This window comes from Cryptomeria japonica, chromosome 10 (genome assembly GCF_030272615.1).
Source record: "Cryptomeria japonica chromosome 10, Sugi_1.0, whole genome shotgun sequence".
NCBI classification, from domain to species: domain Eukaryota; kingdom Viridiplantae; phylum Streptophyta; class Pinopsida; order Cupressales; family Cupressaceae; genus Cryptomeria; species Cryptomeria japonica.
This window is the reverse complement of record NC_081414.1, coordinates 754,970,676-754,993,872: the sequence shown is the minus strand read 5'-3', so window position 1 is coordinate 754,993,872 and position 23,197 is coordinate 754,970,676.

The window sequence follows — 23,197 nt, the reverse complement described above, 5'->3', positions numbered from 1 at the left end:
ACCTCATTATCACCCCATCCAATTATACTAAAGTTTCCCATTCAGGCCCTAAATTTCCTACTAAAAAAAACCTTCCACACATGGCCAAACTCAAGACCATCTCTACTTCTCAAAATGACCTTGTTAAGGATTCCTACATTGAGGAGCATAAGTAGGTGGAAATTATTGAGGACTCAGAGTGTGATTCAATTTCCTCTAATGAGTCAAATTCCTCCATAACCATAGGCTCAGATTGATCCTCTATCAAGTATATTAATGATGATGCTAACCTTCCATCCCCTCCCACAAAACCTCCTCCTTTTGCAAATACTAAGCCCCCAAGCTCGATCGTAGTCCTCACCAAGCTTGTGAAGGACATTAATGAATGATGTGCAAAAGTAGGATGATCTACTCAATCTTGTTAGTTTCCAAAGTCACTGGTATTAACAAGCGCATTTCTTCTCTATCTTGTATTTGGCTTCTATTTCTCTTGATTTTGTTGGACTGAGTTATGCGTCATTTAGAGATCACTTGTCTATTCGAGTGGTTTAAATTAGTTAAAAAAATTATTTTAAAGTTGTGAATTATTTATGTATTTAATGATTTTAACATTTAATCATGGAACACATCGGAGGATAGTCTTGTTATTTCATATTGTGGACTATCTCATTCTTATTGGTTAAAATTAGTTTCAAAAAGTTAAATAGTAAGACACGTGAAGGGATGGTCTTATTTATGTATTTAATGATTTTAGAATTTACTCGTAGGACGCACAAGGGGATAGTCTTCTTATTTGATGTTGTGAACTATCTCATTATTTAAAATATAGTTTAACCCCAATCTTATAATGAGCTTATGTACTATCTAATTATTTAAAATCCACTTAAACCCTAATCTTATATTAGAATACACCTCTAAACTATTCTACTATTTAAAATTTATTTTTAACAGTTAATATCAACCTGGAGGGGTGGACTTGATATTAAAATGAAAGTGTGAACTGCCTTTCTACATAACCTTTTAATACATATGTAGACTGTCTTACTAGTATATACATTTTTTAAGAAATATTTAAAAAAAAACGTGGACAATATCTTTGGAATCTATTTAATAATCCTTGTTTATGGTGAAAATGGAAACAACAACATTGAAAGACTAAATAGATTCAACGACAAAACCCTAGCCTAACAACAACAAAGATCCACCATAACATATGAAGATTACCTAAGTCAATGCAAATCAAATAAAATTACAAAGATTATACCATCACATGTCGAATAGGGTTTGGATCTCCATTCTTCCTATCTCCATTGATCTTGCTTGATATATTTGTTCTTAGATTTTATGTTTAATAGTGCTCAATGTACAAATATTGAGACCAACTCCTCCATCTATCAAGACACATTTTATTCGATGTTTGTGTAGGAAGGATTCAATGTGTAAAAATGCATTATTTGGTTGGCTCACAGAGGCATCCTCGGCTTCTATGAATGTAAGGGAGTGTGGAACGGAAAGGTATCCCACCATGGATTGAAATTGGTCCATGTTCAAATCTATGGGGACATAAGTGTCTCTCAAAATTTTGTCAAGAATGGCCTTATGTGCAGGGGATATGTGTAAAAGCTCTAGGATGGAGATATGTGTAGGTGTCTTCCCTAACTGTTCTACAAGGTCATACTCAGGTTTGGTTGATGAGAAAGCGATGGTTTTAGCTGGATAACCTTGCAATGTGAATTTACCTCAATGAGTTGTAACATTACATTCAGAGGTAGGTTCGAAAGAAGATCCAATGCCTTTTAGGACAACCTTGGGTCATTGGGTAGAATTTTTAGGTGTTTTGTCCTTGATGATAATGGTAGAGACATAATTGTCCATTGAAATGTGATTTATAGTTGAATCATAGTTATAGGATGGTTTGGTATAGTTGGTCTGCTCATATGGAGGCAGATATAAAATTGTTATTATTTTGTTTGCCACCAGCTTCTTGAAAGCTGATTCAAGTGGTTCTCCCAATGGGGTGTATTTTCTTTGTGGTTTTGAAGTTGTTTGAGTATTCACTTGATTGTTTGTAGATCTTGATGTAGAAAAAAATGATTTTGGGTCATACTGTATTGGCATCAACAACATCATCATTGGTTGTGTTCTTGTTTTTATTCCAAAATCTTGGCTTGTCTTTTCCTTTAAAGTCCTCTTTGTTTTCTTTGAATATCTTAATGACTCCTTGTTCAATTTGGACCTTCTCTATCGCTAAGCCTTTTTCAATGACATCCTTGTAGGTGGACAAAAAAGATTTTCTTAATTCATAACCAATTTCTCTATGGACATTCTGTGTGAACATCTCTACCATTTTTTTTGTGGAATTTCACAAGAGCATCTGTTCTCTAGATTCCTCCATCTTTGTAAAAGTGATGAAAAAGACTCTCCATCCTTTCTCTTGGGGTTGCACAACGTAGTGAGTGATATGTTTGTCTCTATGTTGTATGAGAAATGTTGGATAAAAGCTTCTGCTAGATCACCCCATGACTTAATTCTAGGTGGAAGTTGGGAGAACCATTCCATAGCTTGCTCACCTAAGCTTAGTGGGAATAATCTCATCAAATATGTTTCTTCTGCTAGTACCTCAATGCAAGCTGTGAAAAACTATCTTTTATGTGCCTTAGGACCTCCTATGCCTCTGTACTTATCGAACTTATGTGTCATGAAATGTGTAGAAAAAGGAGGCATTGGAATACCTTTGTCAAATGGATAGGGACATATGTCTCTTATTGTGTGAGCTAGCTTTGGTCTATTTATATCCTCCTTTTCCTTTTGTAAGTCCTTAATTTGCTGCTCGAAATTGTTCTTAGGTGGAGACCAACTACTTGGACCATACCCCATGCTTGAACCACCAGGTGGAGGAGGAGCATGTCGCATATATGGATGGTATTGATCATACACATGTTCATATGGAGGAGATATATAGTGATGTTCTGTGAGGTATATAGTGATGCCCCCAAATTTCATGCGTGGTTTCCTTGTGTCCAAATTTTGATCATTCCTTTGGAGATCCAATTGCTTTGGTGGTTGATCCTTAGCATTGGTATGTGATTGAGTGTATTTTTTTGCATAAGACTTCCATAATGGTCTATGAAGTTGAGTACTATATTCTTGACCATGTGTGTATGGGACCTCAAGTCCTCTATTACCTCCACTATTATGCCTCCTTTGATCCATGTTGAGTTGAGTTTCTTGCATAGGTCGATCTTCCATTATTTGAGACATGTCAAAATCATGAGGTATCTTGGTTCCACTTTGTGCCATCACTTGTAAGAAATATTGTCTATCTCTCTTCAGGTAATGTGGTATGATAAAAATTGAAAAAGACATCATTGTCATACTCATAGGCACTCATGTTTGCGGACTCTTGAGCCTCTTTAGATTATCTCTTAGATTTTTGGGAATGGGTTTCAACCATGAACTAGGTATTGACTAAGATGTGGGAGACTAGATGAAAATGGAAAGAGTATTGAAGACCAAGAGTTGGATGGAATGTAAATGACTCTGAGGTGTACTTGCAATGTCCAAAGTGTAAGACCAAGTATGTATGTAGTAGAGTAGGTGTGACTTCCAAAGAGATGATAGTTTCTCTTGATGAGGTAAGTTGACCTTGACTCTAAGTAAGACCAAATGAGACCCAAAGGTGATAGACCTTGACAAGGGACCACTTAGCAAAATGTTGTTGTATGTAGTGTGTTGACAAAGCAAGATGAGGACAAGCAAGTGACCTTTTGACTCAAGTTTAGACAAATGTGAATTTAATGCAAGATGTAAAGAAATGATGAACTTTGTGAGACCCAAAAATAGGTTGAATGCTAGATGAAAACCCAAAGAAATAACCTAGGAAGCTCAATGAGTCTAAAATGGACTACTCTTGTTTGTTGGATTGTAGATTTTTTCGAATTTCTGAAGTTGTTGTTGTAACCAAATCTAAATTACTGACTGTTTTTCATGACAAGAGGACACAATATTGATGAGGACTCAATGTTTGCAAGTGTTTACAATCAAAATGACTCAAAAGAAAGTGTGTTGTTTGATGTAAAAATGTTTTGCATACACTTGAAGACACAAAAGACACAATGTTTCGATGTTTGATCTTGAATGTTTGAATGTTCAAAAGATGACAAGCATAATTCTTATGGCTGGCCAAGACAATAGTTGTTGATCTGACATGGGGTTTCCCTCGAGGATACGTTATTCATTATGAATACTTAGATGCTTGACCCGACTAGCTCCACCCTCAGCACTCACTTCTCCAGAATAGCCAACCATTAGTCCCCATGAAAACTCCCTGTGGTGAACTTTGTATCTCTACTAAGAACCGTATGTGTGTGGGCCGCTCCAGAGGTCCGACCTCCTTCCCCAACAACTAGAAGGATTTTGGCTTTCTAAAATAAAAAGGTGCTAGTGGGCATCTGCTCATGTGGCCATACATGCGACACTTCAAGCTCTGTAAATACAGAAGGCTCCCAGCCAGTAGGGTTTATGCCCTACAACTGATCAAATAAATTTGATCAAATGGGTTTATGGGGAGACATAGTGTCAGTTTGAACTAATCAACACACGTTACCCATGGCTTTCACCATGGATACAGTTATTTATAGTGGTTCAGAAGAGGTGGGTTTTCCTCACTACCACTTGGGTCATTCTCTCCTCACTAGTAGTCCTAATGACCACACGGAGAGACAGTCCCTCTAGACATTAAACAAAAAGAGCTTATTTCTCAAGACGCAAAAGACACTGGTTCAATTTTAGTGCACCAATTGAAGTGTTTGGTAATTTATGAAAACAAGGCACACAATAAAGATAAAAAAACCTTGCCAAAATTCTGCAACAAAGTTTTGTTAGTAGTTTTTCAATAGTACCCCTCCTGCAAGCACACAAGTTAGGTAAATTTTAGATCCAAAAGACTTTGTGAAATAGGGGGCTTTCAACAATGTGTTTTTTGACAAATTCAAATATTTGATTTTCCATGAGTTGTTTTGCATCATAAAAAAATAGAGAACCTATAAAATTTCAAGAAATTTTCAAAAATGTAAGAAAATCTATAAAATTTGCTAATTTGCTCCAAAAATTAATTTTTTATGAAAAATCATAAAAATTTCATAGAAAATGCAACATTGATCCAAAAAATCTAAAAATTTTACTGGAAACTCTTGATACCATTCTCAATCTGCATAAAAAAAAACTGCAAACAATCTAAACAGTTTTTGAGATATGAGCAAAATAATACAAAACCCTAATTTTCAAAGATCTAATTTTTTAGGAATGATTTTGCATCCAATTTAAAATCACAAAGAATATATTCTGTGTATAATTCTGAGAGATTTCTAGCAATGTAACAAAATCTGAAAAATGTGCTCATTTGCTCTCAAAATTATTTTTTTATGAAAATGCATAAACAGTTCATACAAAATTCACACATTATCCAAAAACTATGATTTTTTTAGTGCAAATTTCCAATACATTTTTTGACTTGCAAATAATTTAATGTGATGTCAAAATTTAAACTAGTTTGTGAGATCTGATCAAAATAATGAAAAACCCTAATTTTTAAAAATTTGCTTTTTGAGGAAATATTTAGCATCAAAATTAAAATCACAAAGAATAGATCCTATGTATAATTCTGTGAGATTTCCAAAAACGTAAGAAAATCTGAAAAATTCTCTCATTTTCTCTCAAAATTAATTTCTTTATGAAAATACATACAAAATTCATAGAAAATTCAAATATGCTCAAAAAATCTAAATTTTCTATTAAGCATTCCTGATACTTTTTTTAACCTGAAATTTTTTTTAATGTCAAAATTCAAAGTCGTTTGTGAGACCTGATCACAATAATGAAAAACCCTAATTTTCAAAGATCTTATTTTTAAGGAAATATTTTGCATCAAAATTAAAGTCACAAAGAAAAAATCCTGTGTACAATTCTGAGAGATTTCCAAAAATGAAAGAAAATCAAAAAAATTCGCTCATTTGCTCTCAAAATTAAATTTTCATGAAAATTCATAAACAAATCATAGAAAATAGAGATGCGCCCGAAAAATTCTGAATTTTGGACTGAGATCCCTTAATATTGTCTTCAACCTGCCAACAAAACTTAGTGCAAAAATTCCAAGTTGTTTGTGAAATAGGATCAAATCTCTTCAAGATCTTAATTTTGTGTTCAAAACCCTTGCTGCACAAGGTTATTCTCCAAATTGTTTTACAAAACCGCAATATAGGGCTAGAAAAATCTGCAAAAAACATATATCTAACAAAAATCCATGTCCCACTGGGTGTGCCAAAATGTTTATGGTGAAAATGGAAACAACAACATTGAAAAACTAAATAGATTCAACCACAAAACCCTAGCGTAACAACAACAAAGATCCACCATAACATATCAAGATTACCTAAGACAATGCAAATCAAATAAAATTAAAAAGATTATACCATCACATGTCCAATAGGGTTTGGATCTGTATTCTTTGTATCTCCATTGATCTGGCTTGATATATTTGCTCTCAGATTTTATGTGTACACGAGCTCAATAAAGATGTGGTTGAAAGTAGGCTTGATCGCATATAAAAGTTCAAATGCTAGAATACTTGATTAGCTGATTAGAATGTGTAGATGATTAGTGTAATATGGTTGATAATGAAGGAAGCATCTCCTTATATAGAAGACACTATAAGAAATGGAGGGATAAGATTGAGAGATGTAAAAGATAAATGGTCGGCCAAGATTAGAGGGTAGGTAGAGAAAATAAGAAAATAATAAGAGGGTAGGTAGTGTAGAAATTAAGAGATGAATGACATGTGTCAGGGATAGAAAAGGCTAATGAATTAATTAAATAAATAAAGATTTATTTAATTAATAGAAGAAGTGAGATCAATTAAATAAAAAAGGATTTATTTAATTAATAGAAGAATTAGGCTAAAATAATTAAATAAATAAATATATTTATTTAATTAGACAGGACAATTTTAGGTGTCTACAATCCTAATATTATTATATTCTATATTATATTGTACTAATATTATTGAAAAACATGAACCTAACCCTATATATGTATATTATATATAGATCTATAATAATGTAAAATTAAATAATAATATATTTCTATAATATATTTAACAGTTTTTTGTAACTAAAATATGGAAATATTAAATAATTTTTTATTTTATTTTTATATTAAAAATTGTTAGTTAAAGCATAGAGTACATCCGGGGAGGCCAGACCTCAACCAAAAAAGAGAGTTAGAGTGTTAAGCCCGAGCAAAAACTATTACATCACACGCCTACCTCGGCTATACCACAAATATCAATAGGTATCATACATAATCAAAAAAGATATAGTGTTGTAGCAAAAATAGCTCATTAAAGGATCTCATCATGAGATTCTACCCACGTAGTCCAACCTCGAGCTCCCTCCATCCAGATAATCTTTTTGCGGACTTGAAGCTGCAACATCTCCACATGAGAATAGGAGAGTCCTCTATTGCTCTTTATCTCCTCTAGTAGCTTGGAAAGGGCATGTTCAAAGGAAGCTTGGTTCTCTATAATCCTTCTCCATTCATACCCATCCTTCATCTCGTAAATGAACATAGTGTCTTAGCCATCTCTAAGGAATCAAGGGAGATTGTTCCTTTCAAAATTCATAGTAAAACAGATCTATACAGCAATATTATAAAAAGTGAGCCTACGAAAAGACTTAGTAAAGATTCTATCATTACCCTGGAATTTTTCTTCATTTATAATTTTCCAAATATACCATAGAGTATGAGCTGAGAGAATAAACCAAAATAAATTAGCATCTTTTTTGAGCCCATGGATAGTACCATAAATAATATCTAAAACATCCACAGTCACAGGAATGTATATACCAAAAAGTAACCAGACCTCTTTAGCCACAAAGCAATCAAAAAATATGTGTCTACTAGTCTCAGGGACTCTATAGATAGAACAGAGTTCAATAATCTTGGTAACCTTCTTAGTTGGAAGTCTATCTAAGATAAGTTTCCATTTGAAGCATTGGATTTTGGGAGGGATAGGGCTCTTCCACAGTCTACCAAAAATTTTCTGCTAGGAAGATTCAATCAAATTAGAGTACCCACTCAAATTAGCATGTTTAGAAACAGAGTCATCATAAATGAGTAAATTGTATATAGAGAGGGCCTTGACTTTAGTCAGGAGAGAGCCATCCTGGCACATGAGGGAAAGAGCCCTATGAGAATCCACATGGTAAATAATAGGCAAGGAGAGGACAACACAAGTTCTTTTAATCATGTGATAGGTTCATTTTTGGGAAGCAGGAAGATCAAATTTATAGCTGAGGTCCTCCCAACTTATTAAATCATTACATTTAAGAATGTCCATAAGGTAGTTTTTGCCTTTGCTGGCCCAAAGTTTGGCAGAACAGCCTTGAGTAAGCGCGAGAGGTTTAGAAGTATGGTAGAGGTTCCACCAAATTGACCTTTCCCCATGCAAGAAATTATTGTTGTTAACATTAGTATTAACAATAAGCCTCCTAACATGCTCACATGATTTCTAGATAGATTTGAAGACACAAGTACCTTTGACCAATATAGGGAAGGTGCTAGCTAGAAGGTCATTAAAGGGAAGACCCTTCACCGACTTAGATTTCTTAGGAACCGTATTCTAAATATTGTTTCTAACTAGGATCTTCCAAGGTTCCTGTCCCTACAACACATGGAATATCCATTTCGTAGCGACGGCAATGCCTTGGATTTTGATATCTTTCAAACCAAGGCCACCAATCTTTTTGTCAATGTGAGACCACTTCCACTTAACAACATGCAATTTTTTATTTCCTTTGCCATCGGATGAGAGAAAGTTTCTAACAACCTTTTGTAATTTAAAGATTTGAAAATTATTAAGAGTAATATAATATTATATTATATTAAATATTTAAATATAGTTTAGTTAATATTAAAATTTATATAATATAATACAATATAATAATATACATATAATAGTCCAAGGGGTTGAGCTTAACTGGTTAAAACATTGGGTTCTCACTAGGTCATTAACATAATATTATAAATATTAACATCAATTTTATTGTCTTAATATTTAAAATCCATTTTAACATGTAATATTAGAATGCACATGTGGATTGTCTTTAGTTGTTTAAAATCAATTTCTAACAGTACTTATTAATAATTTTTAAAACTTAAAATTTGAATGCAGGTGTGTATGATCTCATTATTTAAAATCAAATTTAACACTCAATGACAGTAAAAGATATCTATTCAATTATATTTTTGATACATGTTTACACATAAAAATAACAATAACCTTTATCTTATGAATTTTTTTGTATTTGAAAAAGAAGTCAAACACAAGATAGAGAAGAAACACGCTTGTTAACACAAGATTGAAGGAGAAAAATGTCAAATTTAAACTCTTTCACTAGATTTTTAAGTTTGTTTTTAATTAAGTATTAAGATAATTTTAAATAATAAAGATCTACATGTCTATTTAAATATTTTAATTTATTTTATATATATGATGTTTCTTGTTAAATATTAATATTTTAATTTGTACATAGATATTAGATTTATGATGTGATAGATAAGATTTGATGTTAATTAGATTATGTAATTACACTTTATCCTTTATTAGACCACTATGTGTTAAAATTGGTTTTAAATAATGTTAGAAATTGATTTTAAACACTTAATAGTAGCATGCATGTGTGGACTATCTCGTTATTTAAAACCATTGATTTTTTAAAATTAACTTAATTAGAAACAAACTTAAAAATCTAGTGAAATACTTTAAATTTGACATTTTTCTCCTTCAATCTTGTGTTAACAAGCGTATTTCTTCTCTATCTTGTGTTTGGCTTCTTTTCTCTTAAAGTTGTGGATTATTTCTATATTTACTAGTTTTTAACATTTAATCTTAGTACAATTATTCTCCATTATGTTGAAAATATTTTAGCGCATAAGAAAATGGAGAGCAGGAGAGGGAGCGGTTGTGGATCGAGAATTAGGGTTTGATAGGAGAGGGAGATATAGGGGAAGATGTATAGAGAGACGGGGAAGCTAATGACAAGGTTTTTTGGCTCCTCTTCTTTGCAACATTGTTTCTTTGGCAGAGGGAGATGGGAAGCTGATGAAGGGAGTTTTTGGCTCTTGTTCTTTGCGACATTGTTTCTTTGGCCGCTTGTTGATGACATGCATAGGTTTATCTTTTCCCTTCTTCTCATGGCTTTGTCTAGATGGAGGGTTGTTTGGGAATGGAGACTTATTTTCTCTATTCTATGCTTGTCCATCCTGACTTTTGGGGTGTTGTGCTCCCAGTTTGTATTTTGTGTTGAATGCTACCTTCCCTTTTGGTAGGTGTATCTACTCCATGTTTTGTCCATTAGGTAGTACCTTGGTACTGTGATGGTGTCCCCTTTATTTTATTTCTATATCTACATGTGGGTTTGAATGTAGCCTTGCTCTTCTAACATCCAAGTTCCCTGGTGTGGCTTCTTTGCAGATCTTTTCTATTTGCGGCAGGTAGTACCCTATGTAATATGATGGTGTCCCCATTATTTTTATTTCTATATCTACATGTGGGTTTGAATTTAGTACTTCTCTTTTAACATCCAATTTTCTTGGTGTAGCTTCCTTGCAGATCTTTTCCATTTGCGGGTGTGTGGTTCGTGATGAAGGTTTCCGCCTACTGTGTTTTGTGCCCTCGATGTGTTTAGGTCCATTGTACTCGGTGTGTTTGTGTGTTGGTGTTTTTCCTATCTTGTGTGGCTTGAGAAGGGCTAGACTCTTTCTTGCAGGCCTGTGGAAGGCATCAATTTGGCCCCTTCTCTTCTGGTGCTTGTTGGGGTTATGCCCTTTGTCACATTTTCCTCTTGGCATGTGTATACTGGTGGAAGATCTTTGTGAGTTATATTTGAGACCTACCTCATGGTATGCTCGTGTTTGATTACCCACCCCTTTCTTTTTCCTTTACACCTGTATATTGCGGCTTCATGGTCCATTCTCACACTTCTGTGAGATCTATTTCACCGCATGCCCCCATGTGGTGGATTAGGTCTCTTTTTTGCTTATTTTTAAGCAAGAAAGGTGTCCCCATGCAATTTTTTAATTATAGGAAAAGAAAAATTCAGAATCTTTTACTACTTTTGCAGAGCAGCTACTACTTAACAATTGAAAATAAGCTAAAGAAAAAAGGAGGGACTGGAAATAAGTAGCTAAGATAACACATGGCTTCTTTCCATTTTTTTTATTTCCTATTTATTTGCAATAATTTTTTCCTCTAGATTTTATTTGCATGAAATATTAGTAAAAATTTATTTTAAAATATTATTGAAAAGGACTGCTTAAAAACTAGCAGCAAATTTGATTGTCCATGGGGTTTCCAGCTCAACAAATTTCTACCCAAAAAGTTGAACAACAGCTGCTAGCCAAAATACACCTTCTGTCAGGGGCCATTATTGACTGTACTTTCGCTGTGGTACTCATTTTTTGGCCTTTTTCTATGGTTGTTGTGTGGCGATGTGCTTCGGTGGCTGCTCCTTGGTGTTTCTGTTTGGTGATGGGAGTTGAGTGGATGGTTGTGGCCCCTACCTCTTGGGCCTCTCCACACGATCCTTTTTTATCTAATGTTAGGATCTATGTCTGTAGTATGTGTATAATTAACTATTACAATGATTAAATTGAAAGTCTTGGAAACGTAATTGAAATGCTTAAATGAACATAATAATAATAAAGTGATGAATTAACAAAGAAAGAAAGAAGAGAGAATATACGAATATAAGTTGATAATGGAGTTTACCACTATGGCTACGTGTTCAGGCCCCTCTCCAGCAAAGTGACTGATACTTGATTATGCTCCAACAATAGTTAGAAGGTCTTCAACTTGCACAAGTTTCAAGTCTCTTGATTATAACGAGTACAAAGTACTTCTCTTTCAAATGCAATTGCAAGACATTAGTCTTCGAACTTGAATAGAGATGAACACTCAAGCTCTATAAAAAATTCTCTCACAAATCACTACTAACTCAAACTGCCCACATACCCCTCTTTTTATACACCATTTTTTCCCAATTTGGCTTAAAACCAATTTTTTTTGGAAATTTATTTATATCTTCCATTTACAACCTTAAATCCTGAAAAATCCCCTTCAATTAACATCAAAATCTATATTACTCTTAAATTTTAACCATACCATCTTAAAATGTATTTCTTATATTAATTAAGCCTTAAAATATAGCCTTCGGGTATTTATTGAATCCCTTATTAATCGAGTTAGGCATTTGAGGTTAAAATTTTGTTTTGACGGTTGACAGTGGGGGGGGCTTGGGATTGGCCTGAGCCTTGCACTTGTGGGTTTTACCCCAATCAAAATATTTTATTTATGGACTTGGTTGCTTAAATCACAAGACTCGCATGGGATTCTTTGGTCTGGAGATGCTAATGGGAGCTGGGTGGTCGGTAGTTCGACCCCCACCAATCTCCACTATGAATCTCTTTTTTCGTCAAAACAAACTGACGCCCATAAGTAAAGAGGGGGCATAGTGATGAGAAAAGTTTGTAGTGGATGTGAGGTTGGGGGTTCGATTTCCCCAACCATGTTTTGACCAAAACATCTATTGCATAGAGGTGCTATGTGGAACATCTACAACTATCTATTTTTGTGAAACATCTATCCACTTGGATCAATTTTCCTTGTGGATCAGGGATCCTCTATTTTTGTTCTTTTGGTCCTATTGAGGGGGGCTTATTGGGAAAGGATATGTTATTTTGGTCCTATTAAGGCGGGCTTGTTGGGAAAGGTTTTGGCAATGTTGTTTATCCAACTGCTTCAATTGGCCATATGGAGGTGGGTCTCGAAGATGTTGTGTTTAGGAAGCTCCTTCTTGAAGGGTGTGGGAGGGGGGAGGGTTGTTTTCTTTTTAGGATGGTGGTGTTCTTCTTAGTGGTTACTCTTATTTATTAGAGTTGGTGAACTTTCAGTAGGTATTGTGGGTTGGTTACCTTGTGTACATTTAACTAAAGATGACTCTATTTGTCATGTGTCTACTGCGGTGTTGGATTCTTATTGTTGCTAGAAGATGATTTAGTTCTTGAGGACTTCCGCTTTTGTACCTTGCTCTCCCTATCTTCAAATGTTCCTTGTCGGGCTATTTCCTGCAAGACGTCTCATTTTCAGTAGGTGTTGGATTCATTTAATCTTTATTTTTTTATCTATGGATTTCTCCCCAATATTTTTCCTTATTAGGACTTTATTCCCTAATTCTTATGTTCACATTTGGCCTATTGAGGTGCCCTTTGTTAGTTTCTTTATCTGCCTTATTGGAAAAAGATTGCAAAATGCGTTTCAAAATCTACTGGTTGTTGCTTGTCCCCTTGTCTAGTCCATTTTGAACTTAAGAGTGGTTGTTAAAATGGTTTGGGGTGCATTCCTAAACCCCTCTTTTCTGATTAGGTATTTTTTAGTGCACAAAACTTCATTTCTTGTCGGTTATGGCTCCTATCAAAAGCCTCTTTTCAATAAATGACTTTCCTTTTTGGGTGTTGCCTGGGTCATCTCACTTCTTGTGAGCTCTACCCTTAGCATGCCCTTGGGGCGGCATTGTGTGGTATGGGCCTATCCTGATTTTTCTTTTTTTTTACAGTATGGGCCTATAACGCTTTTTGTAATAAAAAATATTTAATCTTAGGACACATGAGTGGATACTCGTATTATTTGATTTTTTGCATCACCTCTTCATTTAAATTCAACTTTAAAACTAATCTTATAATGTAGGTGTGTACTATCTCATTATTTAAAATCCACTTAAATCCTAAATCTATGCCCCTCTAGACTATCCTATTATTTAAAATTTAGTTTTAACACTCATAATTAGAACCTAGGGGTGGAGTTGATCTTAAAATGAAAGTGTGTCCTATCTCGTTATTTAACCTTAGAATGCATATGCAAACTATCTTACTAGTGTATATATCTTTCAAGAAATCTATATAGAAAAAGTGGATAAATATCTTTAGAATTTATTTAATAATCCTAATAGTAACTCTAATTGATCCTTCACTAAAGCATAATTTTTACCAAACCTTACTTATATTTTTAAACTAATTGTACTCATAATATTTATTGAAAATCTTTAACCTAACACCTAGCAAAAATAAAATCTTTAACCTAACATTATCTCTATAGTATATATAGATCTATAATAATTTATTTCAATAATAATAATATGATTAATTTTTTTTATAACTAAAATATGGAAACATTAAATAATTTAATCTTTATTAAGAGTAATATAATAAAATTTAAAATTATATCATATTAAATAGTATAATATTGAATATAGTTTAGTCAATATATTTATATTAATATATTATAATAATATAAATTTTACATATATTATAAATATAAGTATAATATCACACAATATATATTTCAATTAGGTCTAAAGTGTATATTTTAATAGTTAATATTAGAATGCACATGTATATTATCTCATTATTTAAAATCAACTTTAACATTCAATGACAATAAAGGATAGAGTGTAATCACATGAGCCTATAAACAAAAACTCTTATCTATTGGACCATAAATATGATATATATTAAGATGTAATAAGCATAATATTTAAAAAATATATAGCACATTTAAAATCTATAGTAGTTTTTAAATAAACATGTAGAATGTCTCATTTTTCAAACATAATGTAACACTTAATATAAATCTAACACATTATTAAAAACATAAGTATTAGCCTAACCTTTGTAATCTTAGAGAGATTGCATTTTTTCTATTAGAATATTTGTAGAGTACAATGCATTCCCACTTGTAGTCAATCTAATCATTGATGATTCTTTTTCTACTAAAGCATAAGTAGGAGAGCATGTCAGCATGAGCTTTGTAGTATTGAAGAGACTCCACTACTTCTATTAGCATTCTTGCAAAGCACAATCCATACCCACTTGTAGCCAATCCATTCATGCGTGAAAATAGTTTGTAGTAAAACATAAACTCGGAGAGGATCATCTTCAATTGTTAAAATCAATTTCTAACATTATTTAAAATCATTTTTAACACTTAATATTAGCATGTAGGTATGTACTATCTCATTACTTAAAACCAATTTTACCATTGATTCTCATAATAGATGTGGGAAATATCTCATTATTTAAGATCAATTTTAAAATTTAGTGACAATAAATGATAGAGGGTAATCACATGATCCCATTAACATCAAATCATATCTATTGGATCACAAATTTAATATCTATTTACAAATCAAAATATTAATATTTAACAATAAGCATAATATGTATAAAACAAATAGAAAATAAAAACAATCTTGTAATTTAAAATAAATTTAAATCCTTATAAAAATTTTAAGTATGTATAAAATATTCTATCTTTTGCACCTAATTTAAACTTATATTTTTTTATAAACATATCTAAATTGTTTCACATATAATCTACTTCATTATTTGGAATAAATTTAAATATTTATTAAAAAATTATAGACATATAAGCTAATATATTCTATTTTATTTTTTTTAAATAAAAAAACTTAAAGCACATATGAACTATCCCTTTATATTAACACTATTTATAATACTTTAAAACATGTATATAAACTTAACATGCAAAATAAACTTGTTATATTTGCTTTCATAAATCTAAGAAATGATCATCTTTTTATGAAATTTTAAGATACTAAATGGTTCCTACACCTAAAATTGTTCTAGTGTAATTAAATAAATATATTTATTTAATTTAATTTGCCCCACTTAACCACTATTCCAATATTTTACTATTTTCTATACCTACCCTCTAATCCGAATGAACCATTTATACCCGCCTCGTAATCCTAGTCCTCCCAACCCTCTCCTTTTCTAATGTGATCTGTATAAATGATGCACACCTAAAATTTGATACGTATCGGTTCAACAAAATCCGTTTTAGTTGATTTATATCATTGCTATTACGTGCCCATTAGGCCTCCCTTGCCCTATAATTCTCAAGTCGCAATTCAACCGTCGAATTTCATTCAGTTGGGTATTTGCTGAGACGAATACAGATCTGTGGAGTTGGCAAAAGCCATTGCCTTCTTTGAAGGACAACGCTCTAGATTTTCTGTACTAATTTTCAACTCCAACAAAATCCAGAGAAATAGAAACCAAACAGAAGACAGAGAAGAAGCACGCCTGTTAAAGCCGGTGCCTTTCGAAACTGGCAAGATTCTCCGCTTTTCACATCGTGGGCAGTGGGACAAATGCTACCCAATATCAACTCTCGCTGGAGATTGATAAAAATATGTTCCCAAAATCTTAGCTCCCTCCCTACTTGACTTGTGTAAATGACTTCCTGTGATTTCCGAAGGAGATTCTTGAGCTCCCAAATCCTGTTTTAGTTAATTTCTATCATTGCCACTACATGCCCATTAGGCCTCCCTTGCCCTATAAATCCAGGACTCTACAGTCGCAATTCAACCGCAATTTTATTTAGTTGGGTATTTTTTGAGGCTAAAGTGAGGAGTTTTTCAGTATGTTGGTGTTGTTGTGTGTTCTTATGTTGGTGAAAGGCAACTACAGATCTGTGAGAGGTCTACTGGTTTGCATAACTATAGAGAGGAGTTGTCAAAATCCATTGCCTTATTTGAAGACCAGCGCTGGTTTGTTGTGTTGATTTATATGATCCTTCGGGTAGGCTTGAAAAGTGTGGAAAGACTTGTGGACTGAGATGGTGAATTACTTTAGGCATAATGTTAAGCATGGGAGTTCTCAGAAAAAGACGACATAATCATCTGTAGTCTTTAAAGTAGGCTATAGATGGTTCTGTCATCTTCTTCTGTGAACTCCCCATCCTTAATATTAGGTCTCAAGTAATTACGCCATCTTAGTCTACAACTCTTCCAACACCTTTTCAAGCCTGGCTCAGATGTTGCTACCGGAATAGCTGTAACACTCATGCATCCCTAGTGTTTCGTAAAACAAACCCCTGCAGCACTTGCAGGTTCTTCCATTATGGTAAATTGTTTGCAGCAGCTTGAAAGCTTTAATAAATTATGTTTATTATTCAGTAGCTCATAAAACTTTCTCTTTTAGGTATTTGATTTCTCTCATGAGCATGAAAGATCTTACATCAACTCGGTTAAGTCTGCATTCTGTCCATTCTAATGCCCTTATTCTGGGTATCAGGTAAAGAAACTAAATGTGGCATGCTTGCTTTCAGATTATATTACAGTTAAAATAGGTCAGACTAGAAATGATTTTATTGGGTGTTGTCTTAGGACGAACTGCTACGGGGAGCTGCAATATGGCTGCATAAGGCAGCAAAAAATGCCGAATATTTGAACTACATTCAAGGAAACAGCCAGAGTTTAGGAGCTGTTGAATCAGACGATATATTTGGATGTTTCAATTAACATGTTGTAGCCTGGGTGCCTTTATCAAAGGTACAGTAAATTTCAGTTTTTTCATAGTGGTTACTATTAAAATTCATTTTTTAAAATTAAATTAGTTTGCACGTTACCGAAATTAAACTGCAGTATGTTACATCTACATCTAAATACCTCAGCTCCTCCAAACAACTAGTGTATTGTGCGGGGGGTGACAGTGAGTCCTCGCCATATTAGAGCAACAGAAAAGCGTCAGGTAGATAGAGCGGTTACAGAAAAGAATAACGAGGTGTCAAAAATATAATAATGATGGAATAAACAGTTAAAAGCCATTTTTTAACTCTTTTTATCCTTGTTTTCTAAACATTTTACTAAGTGCCACTGCCCCTGCTTTTTAGCTTAAAATCCGTTTTAGTTAATTTATATCATTGCTATTACGTGCCCATTAGGCCTCCCTAGCCCTATAAATCTCAAGTCGCAATTCAACCGTCCAATTTCATTCAGTTGGGTATTTGCTGACCCAACTACAGATCTGTGGGAGTGAGCTATCACCACCACCACCACCAGAGGTCTCGTGGTTTGCATAATTATAGAGAGGCGTTGTCAAAAGCCATTGCCTTCTTTCGAGGCCAACGCTTTAGATTTTCTTTACTGATTTATCTGATCCTTGGGGTATCGCTCATCCTTCGGGTAGGCTTGAAAAGTGTAAAAAGAGCTGTGGACTTAGATGATGAATTACTTGAAGCATAATCATCTGTAGTCTTTAGGTTAGGCTATAGATGATTCTGTCTTCTTCTGTGAACTCCCCATCCTTAATATTAGGTCTCAAGTAGTTATACCATCTTAGCCTACAACTCTTCCCACACCTTTTCAAGCCTGGCTAAGATGTTGCTGCCGGAACAGCTACACCACTTAGAGGTGCATGCATCCCTAGTGTTTCGTAAAACAAAGCCCTGCAGCACTTGCAGGTGCTTCCATGATTGTAAATTGTTTGCAGCAGCTTGAAAGCTTTAATAAATTCTGTTTATTATTGAGTAGCTCATAAAACTTTCTCTTCTAGGTAGTTTATTCCTCTCATAAGCACGGAAGATCTTAAATCAACTCCCTTAAGTCTACATTCTGTGCATTTTGTTGCTCTTATTCTGGGTATCAGGTAAAGAAACTAAATGTGGTATGCTTTCAGATTATATAGCAGTAAAATAGGTCAGACTTGAAAGGATTTTGTTGGGTGTTGTCTTAGGATGAACTGCTACGGGGAGCTGCATGGCTGCATAACGCAAGAAAACAACCGAATATTTGAACTACATTCAAGGAAACAGCCAGAGTTTAGGAGCTGATGAAGCCAATGCAGAATACCTCAGCTAATCCAAACCACTAGTGTCTTGTGGGGCGATGACATTGACACCTCGCACGATTAGAGCAGTAGCAAAGTGCCAGGTATATGGAACAGTTACTGAAAAGAATAACGAGTTGTCAAAACTATAATCATGATGGAAATAATAGTTAAATAGGCAACTCTATTTATCCTTGTTTTCTAAACATTTTAGTGTCAGTGCCCATGCTTTCTAGCGAACAACCCAGGTCTTATTCCGAGGAATTTTATGTTGTGGTAGGTGGACTGTATATTGGGTTCCAATCCTCTAGAGATGTCATACATTGTTGGCTATGGTTCCACGTACCCACAGTGTATTCACCACAGTTTCTCAACACCCAGAGGCCATACTTCCTAGAAAACAGGGTTAAAAAGTATGCCATTAGATACAGTGCAGGCTTAAAATCCTTGAAGAGCAATACCCCCAATTCAAACATCATTTTCCAGTTATGGCGGTGTAAATTGTTCTGACCTCAACAAAAATGATCAAAAGATAAATACTAAACGTTGCAGGGCTTACCTTTGAAACCAGAACTGTACGATCAAAGGATCAAATTGTTTTTATCCTTGAATTCTCATCAGCGCAAAACTATTTTTTGTCTTTACTTAAAACTTAAATGTTATCTGTTAAAATATCAAAAAAATTGATGGCACTTAATGTTTAAAGACGATAATAAACCATACAGTAACTATTCAAAGTGCAAAGAAAAATTTCCCAGAAACACATAACTCTTGTAGAGGATTGTCTACATGCATTCCAACAGTTTTAAAATAAATCTATACCTTAGATTACTAGGTTAGTTTACCCTTTAAACACATTTGGTTATTTTGTTTGATAAAAGATAAAATTTATCATTGTAAATGAAGTGTTTTTAAGTGTAATAAAAATTTAATTCATGAAATTGTCTATTTAATTAGTCTATATTAAAGTCACATCTAGTTAATTAGTTTTATCTAAATTTAATTATTTCAATGTTCAATTCATCATCAATTAAATAATATATATTTTCTTGTTATTGCTTTCATTAATTCAAAAAATAAACAATCAAATAAATTTATTTTCTCTTATTTTTTGTTGCAATCAAAACATATTTTTTTATATTTTCAGTCAAAATAATCTTATTTCCTTCATGAAAATCATTTTATACAAATAAAACTATTGACAAATAACTTTTAAATGTATAATAATACATTTTTCTATATTTTTCAAAGTAAGAACAAAACAAAATAATCATCTTATAATGAAACAAATTACTAAATAATGAATGATAGATTTGTGAAATAAAATGATTTTTTTCACAAAGTAAAATATCTCTTCAAATAAAGATAAAATAAAATAGTAAATTGAATATGTCTATAAATGAGTAGAATATAAAGTAGAAAATTGTATTTGTGGTATAAACTGTCTTTGTATGATTTGTAACTTACTTTCCTTAACTTTGTTTGATGATTAGATACAACAATCTTTAGTCGTTCAAACACACAAATTTGTGTTTAGTTGGTCCTCTGCCAAACTAATTCACATTTACTTGAGAATATACCATTTGTCAATGTCTTTGTGTATAAAAGTACTCCAATAAAAAAAATAGAGAAAAAAAAATAAATGTAAAATGACATTGTATGTAAACTTTACCATTACTTTTTGTCCCCACCTTGATATACATGTGAGGTTTAAAATAATTTTATACATTTTAAAGCATGTGGCATTAAAAATATGAATGTAAATTAAATATCTCAAGTGCTTTAAGGATATCAGTTCATCAACCCATATAAAAAAATGGACTCTGTAAGGATACAACCACCCATGTTTACCTTGTATGTATAATAATATACATAAGGTGAGTCTCTATTACATTGGTTATAAGACATGCGATCAATAATTGATGTAATAGGATGAAAGGAACTATCAAAAGAGGGAAATAGTAATTTATGAGAAATTTTTTGGATTCAATTATGTAAAAGATTTTTGTATCAGTGTTTCATGTCAGACTAGTTGAACCACCATCGGGATTTTAGAGAGAAATGTCGAGAGAAAAATGAAAGTATGCAAGACTTAGCTGGATTAAATAGATGAAAAGGGTAGAGAGGAGAAGGAGCACAAGTTTCAAGGTTGAAGAATAAAATCAAGTGGAGTGTCTAGCTCAATACCCCCAAATTAAAAAAAAAACAAGTGTTAAGCATAACACCCTAGAATTTCATTAATGATATAAGTGTGAGATTTCTATAAATCAGAGACCCCATGGGAAAGATAATGTAACAAACTATAACAATGTGTAAAAGAGGAAATATCAATACAATGTTGTTAGATATGACAATAGTGGCACAAATGTAAAAAGAGAATGCATAAAAATCTCCTGTTTTAGTTAAGAGATAGGCCTAATGACCTGATGGAATTATGTAATTGTGTGTATCATGGTAATATATAGGTGAAACACATATATGTGTGTTTAATTAATGATTAATTAAGCACATATAAATATGAATGACCTATGGGGTTAATGTTGAAACAACAAATTTTTCACGAGATGGCTAAAGTGGTAGTCGGTTTTCATGGGCTTCATGTGGCAAGTGAGTTGGGCCTTAGAAAAATCATTATTGAAGGTAGACTCTCATTACACCATCATGATGCTGAATGACGTGACTAGGCTAGACCAGAAGGTTTAACTTCTCATCGACAAGTCTCACCCCCTCTGCCCTACCTTTGAAGAAGTCAGATTTTGCCACGAGCAACGCAAGAGTAATGGGGTGGTGGACAAGTCGGTCGAGTTGAGAAAGATGATTAACAATTTGAAAGTTTGGCTCCATTTGCACAAATTTCCTTTTTAAATTTTTCTATTCTTGCCCTTTTTTTTTCCCAACTAGTTAACGCAACAAAATTTTATTTATGTTGGTAGCCACCCCTATTTTTTTAAGACCTATCACTATCATATTTTGGCATCTAGGTTTGCGAAGATGGGGATAGATTTGAAACAGGTTGAACCAAACGAGTGCTCTCAATTTAAAAATAATGGCAAACTCTAAGGAAAGGTTTTTCAAGGAGATTTGGACTCCTATGTGAAGGGCATGGCCCACCATGACCCGAAATTATCTATAGCCTTTGTTTCTAAATTTTAAAGTGGCTACAATCGTAAGAATCTCCCAGGTGTTTGGAAGGAGGTTGCCCTACTATTTATGAAATACTTCATGTTCAATGGCAAGAAGAGGAGATTTCACCTTCAGCTCTTGTCTATGTTGAACCACTTGTACCATGGGATAAGACTAAAATTTCTTTATTGGGGTTTATTTTCCTTGTCTCAATCTATCTCTAGGGCTATTGCTATGGTAAACCTCCCCTTGACAGGGTCTTATTTTTAGGCTATATTATTTTCATTTGTACCAAATGCCCTTAGGTGTGATCCTCGTTGTTGAAATTGGGTCCACCTATAACCCTAATTTGTATGTTGACCTCATTATCACCCCATCTAATTCTATTGAAGTTTCCCAGTCAAGACCTAAATTTTCTACTAGAAAAAACCTCGCACACATGGCCAAACACAAGGCCATCTCTACTTCTCAAAATGACCTTGTTGAGGATCTCTACATTGAGGAGCATAAGGAGGTGGAAATTATTGAGGACTCAAGATGTCATTCAATTTCCTCTAATAAGTCAAATTCCTCCAAAACCACAGGATCAGATTGATCCTCTATCAAGAATATTAATGATGATGCTAACCTTCCCTCCCCTCCCACAAACCCTCCTCCTTTTGCAAATATTAAGCCCCCAAGCTTGATCTCAATCCTCACCAAGCTTGTAAAGGACATCAATGAATGATGTGCAAAAGTAGGACGATCTACTCAATCTTATCAGTTTCTAAAGTCACTGATATTAATAAGTGTGTTTCTTCTCTATCTTGTATTTGGCTTCTATTTCTCTTGAATTTGTTGGAGTGAGTTATGTGTAATTTAGAGGAGATTGCTTGTCTATTTGAGTGGTTTAAATTAGTTAAAAAGATTTATTTTAAAGTTGTGAATTATTTATGTATTTAATGATTTTAACATTTAATTGTAGAACGTATGAGAGGATAGTCTTGTTATTTCATATTGTGGACTATCTCATTCTTATTGGTTAAAATTAGTTTAAAAAAGTAAAATAGTAAGACACATGAAGGGATAGTCTTATTTATGTATTTAATGATTTTAGCATTTACTCGTAGGGTGCATAAGGGGAAAGTCTTCTTATTTGATGTTGTGAACTATCTCATTATTTAAAATATAGTTTAACCCCAATCTTATATTGAGCGTGTGTACTATCTCATTATTTAAAATCCACTTAAACCCTAATCTTATATTAGAATACACATCTCAACTATTATACTATTTAAGAATTATTTTTAACACTTGATATTAAAATGAAAGTGTGGCCTGCCTTTTTATTTAACGTTTTAATACATATTTA